Raw genomic sequence first — 18,779 nt, forward strand, 5'->3', positions numbered from 1 at the left:
TTCCCTATTTTGATCATATGATCCGTGTTTGTTCTGGTGAAAACTGGATAGCCATTTCAATGTGTGTGATGGGTGCCACCAGTGGGACAGGATACGGTCACCTGTTCTCGAATTTCTGGTATTATCACTATTTGATTTATACATGAGAACTACTACAGCCAATGACCTGTATGTGCAAAATTCCAAAAACGAAATATTCTTACATATAGAATACAGCTGTTCATTAACAGAAAGTAAAACACTAATTGGCTTCCATAATAATTCAGAAAGAAGACTCTACGACCGGCAACAAATCAACAGTACACTTGGAACAACTTTACCAAAAAAAATAATCGTGACCGGACATTGTAGACACAAATCATTATGTGAGAGTCAATTATGTCCCCGGATTTTCGGATAACGGATGACGTTTAGGGCACATCTAATCATTCCTCGCTAGTTCTTCCTCAAATATCACAATGGACAGAAAGACAAGTTGTCACAAAAGACATCACAGCAATTTATTTATAACATTTATTCTTAAGACATACAAATAGAAGCACAAAGTATAACAAATGGCAAGGATATTACTGTACATATGAAGAATGCTCAGTGTGCAACTTGAGGAAACAGAAAATGAATCAGATCAGTGAGGATCCCAAATTATGTACAGAAGAGTCAGTGAACCAAGTATCGCGACTCGATATTTCAAAGCGCGAGTTTCCTCTGAATGTCATACGCACATGCAGGTACATGCCTTCGCAGTTCTTCTGCTTCCATTTGGTAAGCATGTGTACAACTTGCATATATGGTGAATATGGGTATGGAAACGTAACTCGTTCGATAACCACAAGAGTAAGTCCAAGTTCGATGCCGACAATCTCGATCCCGATCCCGATGTGACTTGCAACAAGGCCAGGATCTCTGTAAGGTATAGGAGTATCCAACATCTCTTCGTTCACAGCATATGCTTGGTTCCAGAGTGTTGGCCCTATAACAGTCATCTCACAATAAGCATACTCTTTACATGTGCGTGTGTTTTGTGTAATATATTTCAAATTACCAATTAATATTCTAAATTATCTTAACGTATCTTAATATCAAATTCTCTCAAAAATCCAAGAACAAAACATATTGTTATTATACCACAATATATAATGAAAACATTTTGGGGTACACATAAAAAATGGGAATTATGCTAAGCTTGGACCTGATGAATCATTATAAAACACACAATCCGTCTTTTGAATTCAATGAAACAATAACAGGATTGAACTTACCTCCCTGGGCCAGCTGTGGGTTATAATGGCAGGTTATGGGGTTGTCTGTCTTGGATATTTTCTGGAATCAAAACGGACAGAATGAGACATATTCGTTAATACTCGTTGCATCAAAATATTTTCCCTCAGTTTAAAAACACGATTGACAGCTGTAAGTAGGGCAATCTTACATACATACACACACAAATACATACACACATACACGTATTCACACATACACACATACACACTGACTGAGTTGCCAGGATACTGTCCTGCTTCACATGTTACTTACAATTGATCCCGGACGGCGGATTTTCGGATTGTATCTGCCATTACAAAATGTGGTGTGGGGGTGAAGTTGGTGTTCGTGCAGCTTTGATTATGAAATAGTACGTTCATACAGATATAGTTGTGTGTGTGTGTATGTGTATGAGTGTGTATGTGTGTGTGTGCGTGTGCGTGTGCGTGTGTGCGCGCGCGCGCGCGCGTGTGTGTGTGTTTGAATGTATCAAATTGTATTATATCCAGGAAATACTTAATGGGACAAATGTTACGAGTTGAATGGGCTTGAAAACATGAAGAGCTATAGAAGAGAAGAGGAAAAATAGTGTTGGTGTGGATTGGCATACTGGAGAAATGAGACAGTCATGTTGTTAACCAAAGTAAACCGTCTCGTCATGTAAGTGTGCACCAATACACTTAAATGTGTTTCCTTTTCAATAGTACATAATATAATATGAACATATACACGTTAGCAGGTCAGTTTGCGTTGAGAGCGCAATGGCATATAACAACATAGCAAAGAACTTCAACTGAACTGATTGCGAAGTCGGAACCTTCTACTGTTTAATTGCCCTCGATAAGTACGTACAGCAGTTGAATCATCTCACATCTATTCCCTATACTACAAGTTTTGATAAAAGCGACATGTGTAATAATAAAGGGATATCTGCTAATATATCCTCCAGTTCAATTTAATGTACTGGTTACAAAGAGGAATATCGAAAAATTGTTACAGTATAAAACAATGTCACATTATCCCAAATAGACTCAACATAATATGTTTTAGATATGGTACTAATGTAACAGTTGGTGAAGTGCGCATTGGTTATTGCAAAGCGTGTGTCGGATCTTAAATAACTGACAATTGAATAACTATTCTGAAATGCATTGATATTTTTGAATTGAATTGTGAGATGTGAATAAATCCAGTTGGAACGGAGAATCTCTGATTGACTGTGTCGGATTTTCGGAGTAGCTACGTCACAATTGCCGCCGACAAGTAAACGTTCTTGTCGTCTCTTGAATGACTTGGCGATCGACTACGTCTGTCCTGTACTCTGAAGCAGAGATTTTTTTATCGAACAGTACAGCGTAAGTAGTATTTCATTTCAATGTTTTTCATAGTTATATTGCAGGTATTTTACATGAAGGAAAATGTTAAACTCCCGCTTTTGACAATGTTATTGAACCCCAGGGGTAAAAAGCACTTAACATCCACGTTAGTGTACCTGGATATAATGTTAGTATTATGTAACGTACATTAGTGTAGAAATAGTACAAACTATATAAACATCTCGTTCTAGTGATGTTTCAAAGTGAATGTCACGTGGAACAATATGCCTTCAGCTTCAACTTATGTCATCTACATTTCCCTGTTGCTTATGTACTTAAACCCATGTGCATATCATTCAACTTTCCTGGAAAGACACATTTTGCTTAAAACTAAGCTTAAATTTAATCAAGGTTCGGCATCACAGGCCTGATCAAGTCATTCTAGAAATATTATGGCGGAAATTAGGTGGATTTTTGACTAAATATGACGTGCTGCCTGTCAAAGTGATTTGCAATTCTATCCCATACTATGACCTTTAAATTTACAGGGAGATTTCACACCTCCTTACTCACTAACTTAAATGGATCGGGTGGTCATGCTTGGTGACTTGGTTGACAGCGTGGAGTAGTAACCCGACGACGTGAGTCATTGCTCATGAAAGTGATCCCTGGATTCTCTGGTCGAGACTCGATACTTTACATGCCATCGTGATATGTCAGGAGTATTGCTGGTGGCGGCATTTGGCAACAACAAACAGCTTACATCTTTTATTAAATTTGTGAGAGTGGTGGGGGCTTCTGGTAGAGCATTACATGCTAATCATTCTGTGGATTACCTGGTGTCATCACTGATTTTCAGTTATCTATTCATATACTTTTCATCACTATTTTCATCTTTTTTATGCATAGAAAAGTGACAGTATTTCAGGTTTCTCTATTATTGAGAATATGACTTGTATGTTTGTCATTCGAATTCTTTATAAAGATGTTTGTAGAATGTAAGGTAGCATATTATTGAATACATAAAATCGGATTTTCGAAACAACTAGATTTGTCACCCCTACAACTCTGTTGCAATGGTGCATTGATATGAATGCAGTCACTAATTGTCCAAATGTTTTATGGTAAAAGTGTAGAAGACTGGATAGGATAACCATTTCCTTGTCTGTGACGGGTGCCAACAGTGGGACAGGATACCTTTTTGCGAACTTCTGGCATCATCTCTATTTGATTTCATACCTGAGAACCACTACAGCCATTAACCAGTATTTTCAAACTTCCAACCAGGACTATAATACAGCTACTATAGAATGTAAAATACTGATTGTCGTCCATAATCAATCAGCAAGATTCTACGACCGGCAAACCCTTGTGAAATTGTTCAAAAGAAGAGACAACAGATAAACAGTACACTTGGAACAACATTACACAAATAATTTGACTGTTCAATCGTGACCAGGCATTGTAGAGTCAAATCGTTATGTGAGACGCAATTATGTCTCCGGATTTTCGGATTACGGATGACGTTAAGGCCACATGTATTCATCCCTCGCTAGTTCATCCTCATATAACAAGAGACAGAAAGACAAGTTGTTACAAAAGGCATCACATCAATTTATTAAAAGCATTTATTCTCAACACATACAAATAGAATCACAATGTATTACAAACGGAAAATATATTAATGTTCAAATGAAGCGTGTTCAGTGTGCAACTTGAGGAAACAGAAAATCATTCAGATCAGTCAGGATCCCAATCTATGTACAAAAGCCTCAGTGAACCTAGCATCTCGACTCGATATTTCAAAGCGGGAACCCAATCTATCAATGATAACTGTCCATGAGAAGAGTGTTCAGTGCAGCGCTAGTTTATGAGAGAACATAAATGTAGGCATGATTTCTCTGTATGTGGTCGGGGAAACTCAGTGAAGCATTACTTATATACCCACTCATGTAATCACAGCGTAATGCAAGACAGCGTCATGTGCATACAGCTCTCCGACTTGATTACAGAGACACAGTGGACTGTCCCTGAAGGATGTTGAGAATGTCCTCCCACTCAATGGTACACCTGTCATTGCAACTCCACAGTGCTTTGACAAGGACCAGGCTGGTTGCAGTTCTTCCGTTCTTCTCCTTCCACTTTGTGAGCATGTGTACAACTTGCATGTACAGTGAACATGGATGTGCAAAAGTCACTTGTTCGATAACCACGAGAGTAAGTCCAAGTTCGATGCCAACAGACTCGAACCCGATCCCGATGTGACTTGCAACAAGGCTGAGATCTCTTCCAGATACTGGAGTATCCAACATCTCTTCATTTATAGCATATGCATGGTTCCAGTGTGTTGGCCCTACAACATTAAACTCACAATAAACTACCTATTTACTTGTGTACATTTTGTTTGATAGATGATGTTACAGTATTCAGTTCACATTCATTATTCCAAATTAGCTTCACTAAACAAAAAAGTATGGTACATACATAAAGTAACGTAAAGAGAAATCATTTGGTACACATAGAACTAAACTTCCTGAAATATAATAAGACAAACAGATTGTTTAAATTCAATATAACTAAAACATCAAACTAAAAGGCGACTATGCTTGTTGTAAGAGGCGACTAACGGGATCAGACGGTAAGGCTCGCTAACATGTTTGTTGGATGTCATCGTATCCCAATTGCGTAGATCGATATTCATGATGTTAATCACTAGATTGTCTGGTCCAGACTCGATTATTTACAGATCGCCGTCATATAGCTGGAATATTGCTGAGTGTGACTTTAAACAACAAACAAACAAAAAACAAGCAAACAAAATAACAAACAAATGTAATTTAACGTACATGTAACTCTCTCTGTCAGATTGGGTTCATTTTGGCAGTTTATCGAGTTCTCTGTGGTGGACAGTCTCTGGAATCGAATAAACACAGTTTCAAACACGATTGATAGCTACACCATCATGGCAATAATACAACAAAGATAATCTTCCATGATATAAACAAGACAATGCATTGACAAATTCACTTAAACATGTACACACGCATTATAAACAGTGACACGCTAATGCTCGAATAGGGAAAGCACATGAAATATGCCTATGGCTGTATACATAACATCTTGACCCACCTGATATCGGGATATTGGCCAGCATGAAACAATATTACCCATGCTGTCTGTAATTATGCCTCTACTTCACACATGTGTATCCCACAGCCAGCTTACACAACCTGATAGTTTCAAATGTACTGACGGGCCTTATATATCGGAGTAGCATAAGGGGATTCCCCTACTTGTTGACGAGATGTGGTGTGGTACATTGTCAGTCACAGGCATATGCTACAGTCAACTTACTACCGATTTTCGGATCGCAGATCGCGGAGTTCGGACTTTAGGATTTCATATCAGGCTGATGGGTATGGGTAAAATAGGCCGGTGATGATGCAGGTGAAGGGACAAGAAGTAGTCCTGAAACGTCGTTACAAATAATAGAGAAATAGTGATCTCATGTCTGTCTTCTTGTAGAGTATTCAACAAGTCATATGGATATTTGTCCTTTCTTGGCCATCTGTCTTGTTCAGGTGCAGCAAATAATAAACCTGTTTATGTTACCTTATGTTCAGTGAAATCAGATTGTAATTTGATATTGTCATGGTGTGTTATCCAAGTGGTTGACGCGTTGGCTCAACACAACGAAGATCCAGTTAAAATTCCCATCATGGGGACAATGTGTGACGTCATGTGTCTCTCGCCGTGATTGCTGGAATGTAAGCAGGGTTAAACTGAACCACTCACTGAAATTGGTATTGATTAAATAAGGCTCTGCGTGCCACAAACGATTATTATATTTAGGCTAAGGAGTGGAAATGGTGATTGGGATTATTAAAGGTTGTGTTTACTTCGATAATATTTGTCATAAACCTGGTTTAATACTTTTAATTCATCCAGAGATATTGACCCCTAGATTCAACCAAAATGAGCTGATTCCTTTTATAGCTACCATTTCACTACTTGGTGTATTCAGTTCACTTGTTCATTCGTCTCCTTCATCAGCTCAGGTGTAGATGAGCCTGTCGTCCTCATTTTCCTTATCAGCAATACACAGTATACAAGAACCATTAAATACATCCCATCACATTTCCTTCGAGGTTACGATTACAAATGCTTCTGTCTTCAGTCTATGTTACGGACAATAACTGAATAAATACTAAAATAGCCAACTAATAGTATACACATTCAGATATCATCCGACCTAATGTCTTCAGGGGTTTGCACATAATATTATAGGCTCAAAGCAATATTACCAAGGAAAACGATATGTATAAATCGGTATGTGCAGGAATCTGACACTGGTATATGATACATTAAAAGTGAACCTTGTTTAAACCGATCGATTACGATAAAAATCCTTGATCCGAAAATCCGAACAAGGCTATAAATACATGTCGCTGGAGGAACTGTTCATACCGGAATGTACACATTGTGTCAGGGCTTTGCGGGAAGGTTGGTTGTTTATATAGTGTCATACTCAAGTTGATCACAGTACGTAGGAACAATTATGTTGCTGTGCTGATACAGAAATGATATACTATGAATTACATATGTCAGTAGCGGGGTGTATACATTTTAACGTGCTACATTCATTTGAAAAGTTGAAGAAGAAATGAGGGCAAATATGAGCAATGATCTGGATTGGGATATTGAGGAAATGATATGATACGTTGTTATATACATTCACATGTCTAATCATATAAGTGTTCAATAAAACTCTTTAACTGGTTTAATTGTCGATAGTGCATAAGATAATCAGGCAGTGATCAATACGTCGGGTACAATTGACTTCCGCCAGAATAGATACAAATGATATCTCACTGAGATATGAGTACATAACAAAGAACGTCCTTGAAACTAATAGTCTGATTGAACCGTCTTCTGCTTGATTGATGTCGATGTGCATGGGAAGCAGTTCAATCACTTCACATCTACTCCCGAAACATCCCGCAAAGACTGATGGAGCATGTGTAGACAAAAGCAAAAGAATCCTTTTTCGTATTTATAAAAGAAAATCTGCTCAAACTTCATCATTATCAACTGACTGTGCAGGTTGCAAAGAGGAATGTGTAAAATGGTTATTGTATACGACAATGTCCCATTATCCCAGATAAACTCAATTTTATATGTTTACGATATCGTACCCACGTTACACAGGCGAAGTGAGCATCAGAACAAGTGTCAGATATTAAGGAATTGATGATTGAATAAACTATACATTTAGAATATTGGACAGGCCTGTTACAGGCAAGTATATGTCTGTTTGAAGGTCTTGGGTTTTCAGACCAATGAAGTGAAATGTTCAATCTACAAATAAAAGGTATTTCTTGTGTACCAGGACACTGGTTTGCTTAAATGGCTTGACGATCGACTACGTCTGTATTATATGTGCTCTAAAGCCGAGGCTGTTTTATCGAAAGTGTTGTTTAAATAATATTTCAATCAAATTATCAATCTTTTCAAATAGTTCTACCACGCGTATATAACACAGAGCACAACGGTGTGTATTTTTGTATTCTTAGCACAAGCGGATTATTGATCAAAGATATAATGTTAATAATATGTGACATATATTAGAAGAAGAAGCTAAAGAGATGTAAAACACCCAAACGAAGCATTAGATAAAGTGAACCCCATTTGTGAAGACAGATGGCACAATTGTCGCATTAAATGTGAAAACCCTGTGGATTCATAGTTAATAGTTCTAGTCATTCATAGACATATGACAACGTGTCTAGGTTGGCAATATCGGTATTCATCTAGACTATCAAGAGAGAAAACAGCATCACTGTCTGAAGAGATTACCATAATAATAATAATAATAATAATAATAATAATAATTGATTTGTAAAGCGCCTAATATCCATCGACAGTTGCTCAATGGCGCTGTGACAAAGTTAAAAAGTAATGTCTATGTACATGTACATATGCCAACAATCAGGAGATCTATTGAAAAGCTGAAGTGAAGAAGTGGGTTTTGAGGAGAGCCTTAAACGTTTCCTTAGAAGCAGAGTTTCTCAGATTCAAAGGCAAAGAGTTCTATAACTGTGCACTGAAAAAAGGAGAAGGCACGGTCAGACATAGCAGAAGTTGACAGAGGCTGATACAGTATCACCAGAGGATCGGAGAGTACAGGGATATAAGATCTTTGAGATAGTCTGGATAGTCGCTATTGTTGAGGCAGTCGTGAGTGATGATACATATCTTATAGTTTATACGAAAGGAGACTGGAAGCAAATGTAGTGCTTTGAGGATAGGACTGATATGATTGGATCTTGGAACTTTAGAGATGCATCTAGCTGCAGAGTTCGGAATGCGTTGTAGCTTTGATATGGCTTTCATGGGAAGATTAGCATACAATGCATTGCAGTAATCCAGTTTGGATGTCACTAGACATTGCATCAACAATTTAACTGTTGGAGTATCAAGTAGATGGCGGACTCTACTGATGTTATAGATGCTATGGTAGCATGCTCTGCTGGTTAGTGAAATATGAGTGTCCATGGCCATTGTTGAATCAAAGGTGATTCCAAGATTACGGGCACTGGCAGTTGGTCATCAGTGGTATCACCAATATGAAGGTATACTGAGTCAGGGTGAAGCTTTCTGACTTGCTGTCAATACATGTACCTCGATGAGTTATACATTCATATGGTAAAGCAGAGAAAAGTGTGTCTCGGAATGGGATATCCCCAGGTTGTAAAGGTTCAACTGATGGTGTTGGATTGAATAAAGTGAAATTTAATTATAACAAGTGATCTCAAATGGCACGCGCTGAGGACATGTGTTAGATACAACTAACGTTATGCAAATGTATTTGTTATACTTGAGGTGAGCTGAAATGGGGTATGACGTCGCGTCCAAGATTATTGCGCTCATATATCGACGTGTGTGTGTGTGTGTGTGTGTGTGTGTGTGTGTGTGTGTGTGTGTGTGTGTGGTGTGTGGTGTGTGGTGTGTGGTGTGTGTGGTGTAGTGTGGTGTGGTATGGTGTGTGTGTGTGTGTGTGTGTGTGTGTGTGTGTGTGTGTGTGTGTGTGTGTGTGTGTGTGTGTGTGTGTGTGTGTGTGTGTGTGTGTGTGTTTGTTGCTGCTTGTACTAGTCCGGGCTGATGCCGATTTATAGTGCAAGCTCAGTGAGATACCATGTCGCAGTTTAACATGAATACCCTACTCAGACACAGTATACTGACTCCGAGCCGACCAGTCCTTGTTTTATCCCTTAATGCCGAGCGCCAGACAGGGTAACAACAAGTACCATCTTTAAACGTCTTTTAGTATGACGCGGCCGGGAATCGTACCCCGGACCTTCCGCTCTCCCAAGGAGGCGGCTGTTATGCTTAGGAGGTAGACTGCGCGTTCAGTTCCAAATTCAATTTTGCGAAGTTAAATCTAAGGTAAACTAGCCCTTCAATGTAAAAACAGTATGTTTATCTCCATTCTACCATGACTAAATAAAACGCAAATATATCCAGTCAAGTGTTTTGAATGGGTTGTCAATCTCAATGACGGAATCAGCTACAACAGCCTGTAAACAAAATACATATATCTTAAAATAGTTTGTTAACACCTTAATATTTCACTCGAACATATGACAGGCATTGAAAGCATATAAGGACGGCAACTTGAGAAGCTAACATAAGGTGAGCATCCCTAAAGAAAACTAAGCAAGCTTTGCAAGGCTTTTGTTCTACACCGTATGCCACCATTATGAAGTCATATCGTTCATTGTGACGCAAAACATATGACGTCAAAGTCGTACATAGAATAGAAAAGCGCCAAATTCTAAGCTCTCTGTTGTCTCTTTGTAGACTTCTATCGTCTTTTCTGCACTAAATGTATTCCCACACACACTTTGTATATTGTAGCATGTTGTGACCTGTAATTGTAGATGTTATTATTTTAATGTGCCTACCGACAATGACTGAAAAAAGTTCTATTCCTTGAATATTAGCTTCCGCGGTGAAGCGACCGTCAAACCAACTGTTTCAATCAGAGGGGGGTTCTTGTGATTTAATAGCCTCTGATTGACCCATCAGAACCGAGTTCTTTACAAACTGAAGGTAGTATTACTAGTATAATGATTATCATTATTAAATGGGAATGATATTTGTACACCATGATAAGAAATTGTGATATACTGATATACGTTGTGAAACCGAAAACTCTTTCTTTTCTTTCAAATAACCAGCAGCCAATCATCAGACGTTAAAATTAAATCTTTCCACTGTGCATCTTTAACAATGCTGGCCCCCATTCACCATGTGTTTCTGAGATGACTACACAACATTTTTGTATACATTTGACCTCCTGAGCTTTACACTGTTTGTGAAGTGATGTCGTTAGAACCTATCCCAATTTCACATCAAACCTCTGTTATCACATACATCATCCACTATATAGCACAATCTGCCATTGTCGTTGTTACCTGGTTTTCACATGTCTCCAGTGTGCACTAAAATACAAGAAAAATCGTAGACAATACATTGTTTGTAATGTCAATGTGGGTTTGTGATAGCTGATCAAAGGGAGGTAACTCTATCGACTCTGTTTCCAGATTTTCGAACATGGATAAGGAAACGAGAAAAATCCATGTGGACTTGGAGTAAAGTAGTAAGAATGGGAAGCAAGTTTGTATACAGGCACAGATACACACTGCACAATATGGAGGCTGTATAGCACCTTGTACACAGGATGAAGATGATAACAATGTCCAAATATGTAGGTTGATGTCACGTCCAATTAGCATATTTTCTTCATCTCTTTTGATACATAAGGAACATATGTGCTACAATCATGTGGCTTAGAAAACAGGAAACATACTGACGCACGCACGCACGGACACGGGACAAAATATACAGGTGTTTTTTTTCAATCAGCTTGTATTGCTGATTAGGAATGTCAAATGGATAACAAGTAATTTCTTCAGGTGTATAAGCGTCAAATATACAAAAAGGACTGTGTAGATATTTGTGCTTGTCAAAACTCTTTTATGCACACAAAATCTTTCTCCGCCCAACGGCCCTTTAGGTGAAAACATTAACGGGGTATAGGCGACGCCCAGCAGTATTTGTGTCGTGGCGTAACAGTTTATGAGAATAGAGGGTGACGTAAAAACGTAATCATAGTTGACGGATATCAGTATGTTTGTGACGTCATAATACCGTTGATATACTGCTGCTACACTGCTAATACATACTGCTTCGTCAAATGTGACATCGATAAATTACATAGTATTTTATCAAGATCACGGGAACCAATCAGATCTCAAGTTTGTGTTATTTAATGCAGTGTCAATTTAATTTCGGAGGAAAACTGTAGCGCAGGTCATTCACTGATGAGAAAAGGGGTGTTCTGCCCCAGGTGCCCAGGTGCGTGTGACGTCACGCTATAAACAGTTCACCGGCGACAGCTTTTGAGAGGACAGGTTGTTGGCAAATGTTGGGATCATCTGTGTTATTAATAGATCAACGTTGAGCGCGTCAAATCGGGTCACACAGCCAGTCGTCTATCGGCTGTGTAAACATATCATTCTGAATGACTTAACCCGAACAAACACTTATATGTTCAGGCCATGTCCTCTTTATCATGTGTTGGTGTACTCTCTTCAGACACAAAAAGTTATATACGACCTTACCATAAAAACATTACAAATAATCACTTCGGTAGCAAACTATTTTGTATGAACTAAATCTAAAGTTTTTAATAAACATTCAACAGTAATATCAGCCTTGTCAAAGTAACTATATCTGCTTGTGGCTGGTGACCTCATACGTATGGTATGCGGGCTTATGAGCACGCACATATCCCCGACGCTTCGCCACTGATGCCTTTGTTTGCATAAGCTGCCGTACAGAGACAGAGACACAGAGAGAGAGAGAGAGAGAGAGAGAGAGACAGAGAGACAGAGAGAGAGAGAGAGAGAGAGAGGCACATACAAATACACACACACGGATGCACAGCCACAGTAACACGTATCAGCACACCTGGTCGGACTGATTGCGGGGAAACAGTCAGAGAGACACAGAGAGAGCACTAAGTAACATAGAATCATAGAAACAGGACATAAATAGTAAAGTATAAATAGGTTTGTGGAGGAGCCCAATGTCGTTTTGTTTCATCCGGTATGGGTGTCAGCGGGCTCCTAACTGTCGCTCTCCATGTTCCAGTGTTTAGAGGTAAGTGTTTGTAATTTTCTTTAATAATCAAATCGGAAGATACTTATTTTCATACGAATGAACTATTGGAAAATATGCATTTCATTTGATTAAATATTATGGTTTCAAGAATAGTGTCAACTCCCTAGGGAGTTGAGAATAAAAAAACTATGCAAGCTTTATGTCGTGCCGTCCACCCTTCCTTGTCCTCATCTGCAACACTTGCACCACTCTTGATCACAGGCGGCTACATATTCATGTTCATTCTGACACGTTATATGTAGTGGCGTCCGTCCGTCTCTCATTAACAACTGTAACACTAGCGCCACTCTTGATCACAAGTGCGGCTACAGATTCATGTTCATTCTGACACGTTATATGTAGTGCCGTCCGTCCGTTCTCATTAACAACTGTAACACTAGCGCCACTCTTGATCACAAGTGCGGCTACAGATTCATGTCCATTCTGACCAGTTATATGTAGTGCCGTCCGTCCGTTCTTATTAACAGCTGTAATACTTGCGCCACTCTTGATCAGAAGTGCGGCTACAGATTAGATAATGTATAAACAACATGTAGTTCAATCATCAAACCTTTTCAGTCATGGAACTAACCGTATTGTCAATGACAGTGTATTCGTATGGATGTATTGTATTGGTACCATGCACAATCCGAAAATACACTCCACCCTGGCAGGTATTTCCACTCCAATTATCCGTACTAATTGCAATTGCTAGGTGACGGTAGTTCACGTCCCTATATGTTCAGTAAGTAGTTGGTGCGGTATGGGGAACATGTTAAGGTACCCAAAGTCTTAACACACAGTATGTATCATTTAACTGTATCATTTACCTAAGCATAAAAGGGGGCAACAACTTTAATATTAACATATACTGTGACGTCAATGGGATGTATTCTTATTGCAGTATAGTCTGCACTGTCATTTATCATTTCAGATGCACGGACCAGGCCAAACTACGTAGGTATCATTCATGGTGTCATGGAAGATCAGCATATGTCTGTGCACATGAGAATTGGACATGTTGCCATTGGAATCAACAACAGTGCTTATCATATTTCTCTAAATATGATCTTGTCTTGGAACAGCATGGTACTCCTGCGCATCTGACAGTCCGCAGGTTGTGATTTTGACATATGTCATCACTCTTGGACATCCTATGATAGTTACTTGATGGATGAAAAGAAACAGTTGGTGTCTGACGAGGACCAGTCTGGTGGCAGATCTCCCGTTCTTCTCCTTCCACTTTGCAAGCATGTATAAGATCTGCATATAAAGTGAGAAAGGGTGTGCAGCTTTGATTTGCTCTATTATAATGAGAGAATGTCCAAGTTCTGTTCCGAGGACCTCAAACCCGAAACCGATATGTCTTGCCACAAGATTGAGATCTGATCTTGAAACAGGAATCTTTAGTGTTTCCTCGTCAATATCGTATGGCAAGTTGCGGTGTGATGAACCTAGGAAAACATGTTTTTATTAATATGTGATTAACATTAAATAGAATCTTGCATGATCAAATGATTTGAAAAATGCTACATGAGCAGTAACCTCATTTTGAGTATCTTTCGGAACGGCTACAGTGTAGCTTGCATGAAATGTGATATTACCAACGCAGTGTTTCATCTAACAAGTCGAACCAGAAATATATTATTTATAACGAACCTTGCCTGTCTCTCTGTAATGGAAATGTTAACAGTATTATAAATGTAAATATGGAATATTAGATGTACAAAATGTACGAATAGATTGTTCAGTATAAGTGAGTAGGGTTAAAAGGGTTCATGTTATAGTAGTGAGTGTGTATTGGTTAACGGTATTACATTTATTATAAGACGTGGGGCCCAGTCGTCTCAGGTGCTGTAATTCGCTGTTCAGAGTTGCGTCCATTGGTGCCTATATGTTTCTAGGTTTTGTCAGCGCCATACCCGTGCTCTGGGTAAACGTTTGAGACCTGTATCACTTCGGGATTTCCTCCCACACTAAGTCGACACTCCGTGATATAACTGGATTACTGCCCAAAGTGGTGTTAAAACAATTCACGCACTTAAATTAAGCCTTTATCAATACGTGTCTCCTTAGGGAGGTAAGCCTGAAGTTATTGTGGTGTGTGTGTGCCATTCTGAAAATGCGAGTGGTGTATCCACACTGCGGATTCAACTTGATTATTTTCCTAGGTTTTCCAACACTAAGCTGTCGAGCCGTGATACAACTGAAATATTGTTCAAACATTTTAAAAAAACACGCTGCGTCACAGCGCAATTTGGGAATTCCCCCAATGCGGAAGTGTCTGACTATATCTTGACACACACAGAGTTTATTAGATTATATACCTCGTAGTCAACATGTGGCAGTGTGTGGTCATGCTGTATCTACTACCTGTATACTGTGAATATAATTGTCACATGACTAACATAAGTATGTGTGTGTGTGTGTGTGTGTCCTTGCGTGCGTGCATGCGTGTGTGCGTGCGTGCGTGCGTGCGTGCGTGCGTGCGTGTGCAGGCCATTTTGAAAATGCGAGTGTGGTATCCATCTTAATACTGCGGAAGAGTATCAAACACACACACATCACATCCGTCTCTATATAATCGTGTACGCAGCGTTAAACCCCACAGAGTTTATAAGATTGTTTACCTCGTAGTCAACATGTGGCGGTGTTTTGTCACTCCTACCCGTATACTGGGAGTATAATAGGCACATGAATACTGTCTGTCTGTTACATAAGCACAACAGGGGGCAACCACTTTAATATTAACATATACAGTGACCTCAATGGGATGTATTCTTGTTGCAGTGAAGTCTACACTGTCATTTATCATTTCAGATCTGCGGACCAGGCCAAACTACGTAGGTATCATTCATGGTGTCATGGGAGATCAGCAGATGTCTGTGCACATGAGAATTGGACATGTTGCCATTGGAATCAACATCAGTGCTTATCATATCTCTCTAGGGCGGTCGGGTAGCCTAGTGGTTAAAGCGTTCGCTCGTCACGCCGAAGACCCGGGTTCGATTCCTGACATGGGTACAATGTGTGAAGCCTATTTCTGGTGTCTCCCGCCTTGATATTGCTGGAATATTGCTAAAAGCGGCGTAAAACCAAACACACTCACTCACTCATATCTCTCTCAATATGATCTTGTCTTGGAACAGCATGGTACTCTTTGCGCATCTGAGAGTCCGCAGGTTGGGAATTGGCGATACGTCATCACTCTTGGACATCATGTGAGAGTTACTTGATGGATGAAAAGAAACAGTTGGTGTCTGTGAGCAGATCCCCCAAGGGAATGCTATTAGGACTGTATGGCCTTCCATATCATCTGTTGTGAGATCAGGATTTCAACTTCATTTTTATAACAGACACTTGCACACATGGGACATCTACCACAGACATTGTGTCTGGACGCCCCCATGGTGTGCAGGTTAAAATAGACCCCAAGAGTCGATATTGTACAGACCACCGAAACATAGATGGGATGTAGCTGCCTGTGGCGTTTAAACAAAAAGTATACTTTTCAATATCAGTTTAACGCATTGGGTACATGTTATTATACCCGGTGTCTGAAAATGATGTTATAACCTTACATTTATGATTTATCAATAAACATATGTAACATGAAGTGTAGCCCTTAATTCCCATTCGTTTACTGCTACTGTCTGTGTCATATAAATGACAAAAGAAAAAGCCATCACAGTAGATACAACAAAACAAAAGAAATTCAACTTTACTCAAATAGAAAATTGATATATAAGACATGATAGTTTTACAAAAGTTCACAAAAGACTCTTCACTTCCTTCGTTAACGTTGGAGGTTGAAGGAGAGCGCTCGCCGTGAACAAATCCCATTAAGTAAGACACACAAATGTTTATGGAATGTTACAACTAAACAATTCATCTCAAAGAATGGGATCCTTTTAAGTTTGGTGTTTACTTGGCCCTGGGTATAATATAGGTGCCCGGAATATTAAACCGGAATCCCCACGGGGCACAACAATATTGTGAAACGAGATACTGGAGTATCTGTCAAAATGTAGCAGTTGTTTATTTCATTGAAATGCTGTTAACTATTTTCATATTGATGAGATATTAGAAGCCTATGCTTGCGCTTTGATATTTGAAGTGATAGGCCAGTTCCGTATCTTTCAGGTTTATTCGTTGAATTAACATAAACATACATTCGGATATTTCGAATTGTACACATATATATAGCGCCATCGAAACATTCCTGAAATAATAAAATAATTCGGATAGCTCTCCGTCATTTACACCTGAGATTGAATCATTTTCTGTTATAACTCGCCACCCCAGTGCTGATGGCCATGTAAGACATGTCAATGTATTTGTACGTAAAAGATCCTGTATTATTTAGTGTTTGGCAGGGTAATTCGTTGACGCATTGCTGCTCGGAACAATTACCTTGTATTGATAGACTTGCCGAAATCGTTTCGACTTAAGTCATGATTGAATTGATATACTAAACAACATTCAAAGATTAATTAGAAGCACATTAGAGATACACTTTTTTCAACGGTAATTAAGAATATACCCTGGACACAAACAATACCGTGTTAAAACCATTTTCCATTTGATATTGATGAACATGATTTATGTGGTTTGTAGGATAATATTACCAACGCAGTGCTTCGTCTAACAAGTCGAACCAGAAATATATTATTTATAACGAACCTTGTCTGTCTCTCTCTTGAATGTGGTTAACCGGCTCAGTGTCTATTCTCTGTAATGGAAATGTTAACAGTTATCTAACTGTATATATGGAATACTAGATGTACAAAATGTACATATAGATTGTTCAGTATAAGTGAGTAGGGTTAAAAGGGTTCATGTTAAAGTAGTGAGTGTGTGTTGGTTAACGTTATTACATTTATATTAAGACGTAGGGCACGGGGGCTTCCAGTCGTCTCAGGTGCCGTAATTCGCTGTGCAGAGTTGCGTCCATTGGTTCCTATAGTTCTAGGTTTTGTCAGCGCCGTACCCGTGCTCGTGAGAAACGTTTAAGACTTGCATCATTTCGGGATTTAGTACACGCCGTGATATGACTGGAATACTGTTCAAAGTGGTGTTAACACAATTTACGCACTTAAATTAAGCCTTTATCAATACGTGTCAAGTTGGTGAGGGAGGTAAGCCTGAAGTTATTACTAATATACACACGAGCACCACACCCAATTCCAATTTTGCCATTGTGGAATTGACCTAATACTGCTTTGGTTATGTAAATATTACACTGTACCTCAAAACATTAACAGGTAAAGGAAGCAATGGTTATTTAAGAATGCCTTAGACCTATCTGATACCGACATCCAGGCCAACATCGAAGAGTATTTCCCATTTTAAATGTATACACTATGACTGCATCTAATCCTGATATGGAAAATATCTTGTAAAGCTGGAATGAGAATCTAACCGCTATAAGTACATGTAGTACGGTGGTGCACAAAGGAGATTCCCCTTCGACGACGGGAAATATCGCTTTGGACGAGAAATAGTGGATTTCGGATCCCGGATACCAGTCTATGATCTTCGATTTGGGGTGAGGGGAGTAAATTGCATGTGTTGTGAAGGTATAAAAAAGAGTTGGATATTGAATGTAATCGTTTTTCATTAAATTGTCTACTACGCAATTTCATGTTTGCGTACATGAATCATTAGTATGGTTCCTGTCATGTGCATTCAATTCAGTTACTTGTTTTGTTGCTAATCTTAATGATCGGCCGTAGTGTAAGCTTTACTCACGCCAATACCTGTCTTTGAGTACTTAATATGAGTCTGAAAGGTCACAGGCCAAGATTGCTACTTTATACGACAACATTTTAAATACTATCACACATATCATCCTGTCCTGAAATGTTGAAATTTCAGAACAAAAAATGTTGAACAAAATCATTTCAGTTACGCAGCTGTAAGCTGTTATATCATTGACATGTATATTTTTCAACTACAATTTCATGATTGTCCACG

This window comes from Haliotis rufescens, unplaced genomic scaffold (assembly GCF_023055435.1).
Source record: "Haliotis rufescens isolate VD_foot unplaced genomic scaffold, xgHalRufe1.0.p SCAF_163, whole genome shotgun sequence".
NCBI classification, from domain to species: domain Eukaryota; kingdom Metazoa; phylum Mollusca; class Gastropoda; order Lepetellida; family Haliotidae; genus Haliotis; species Haliotis rufescens.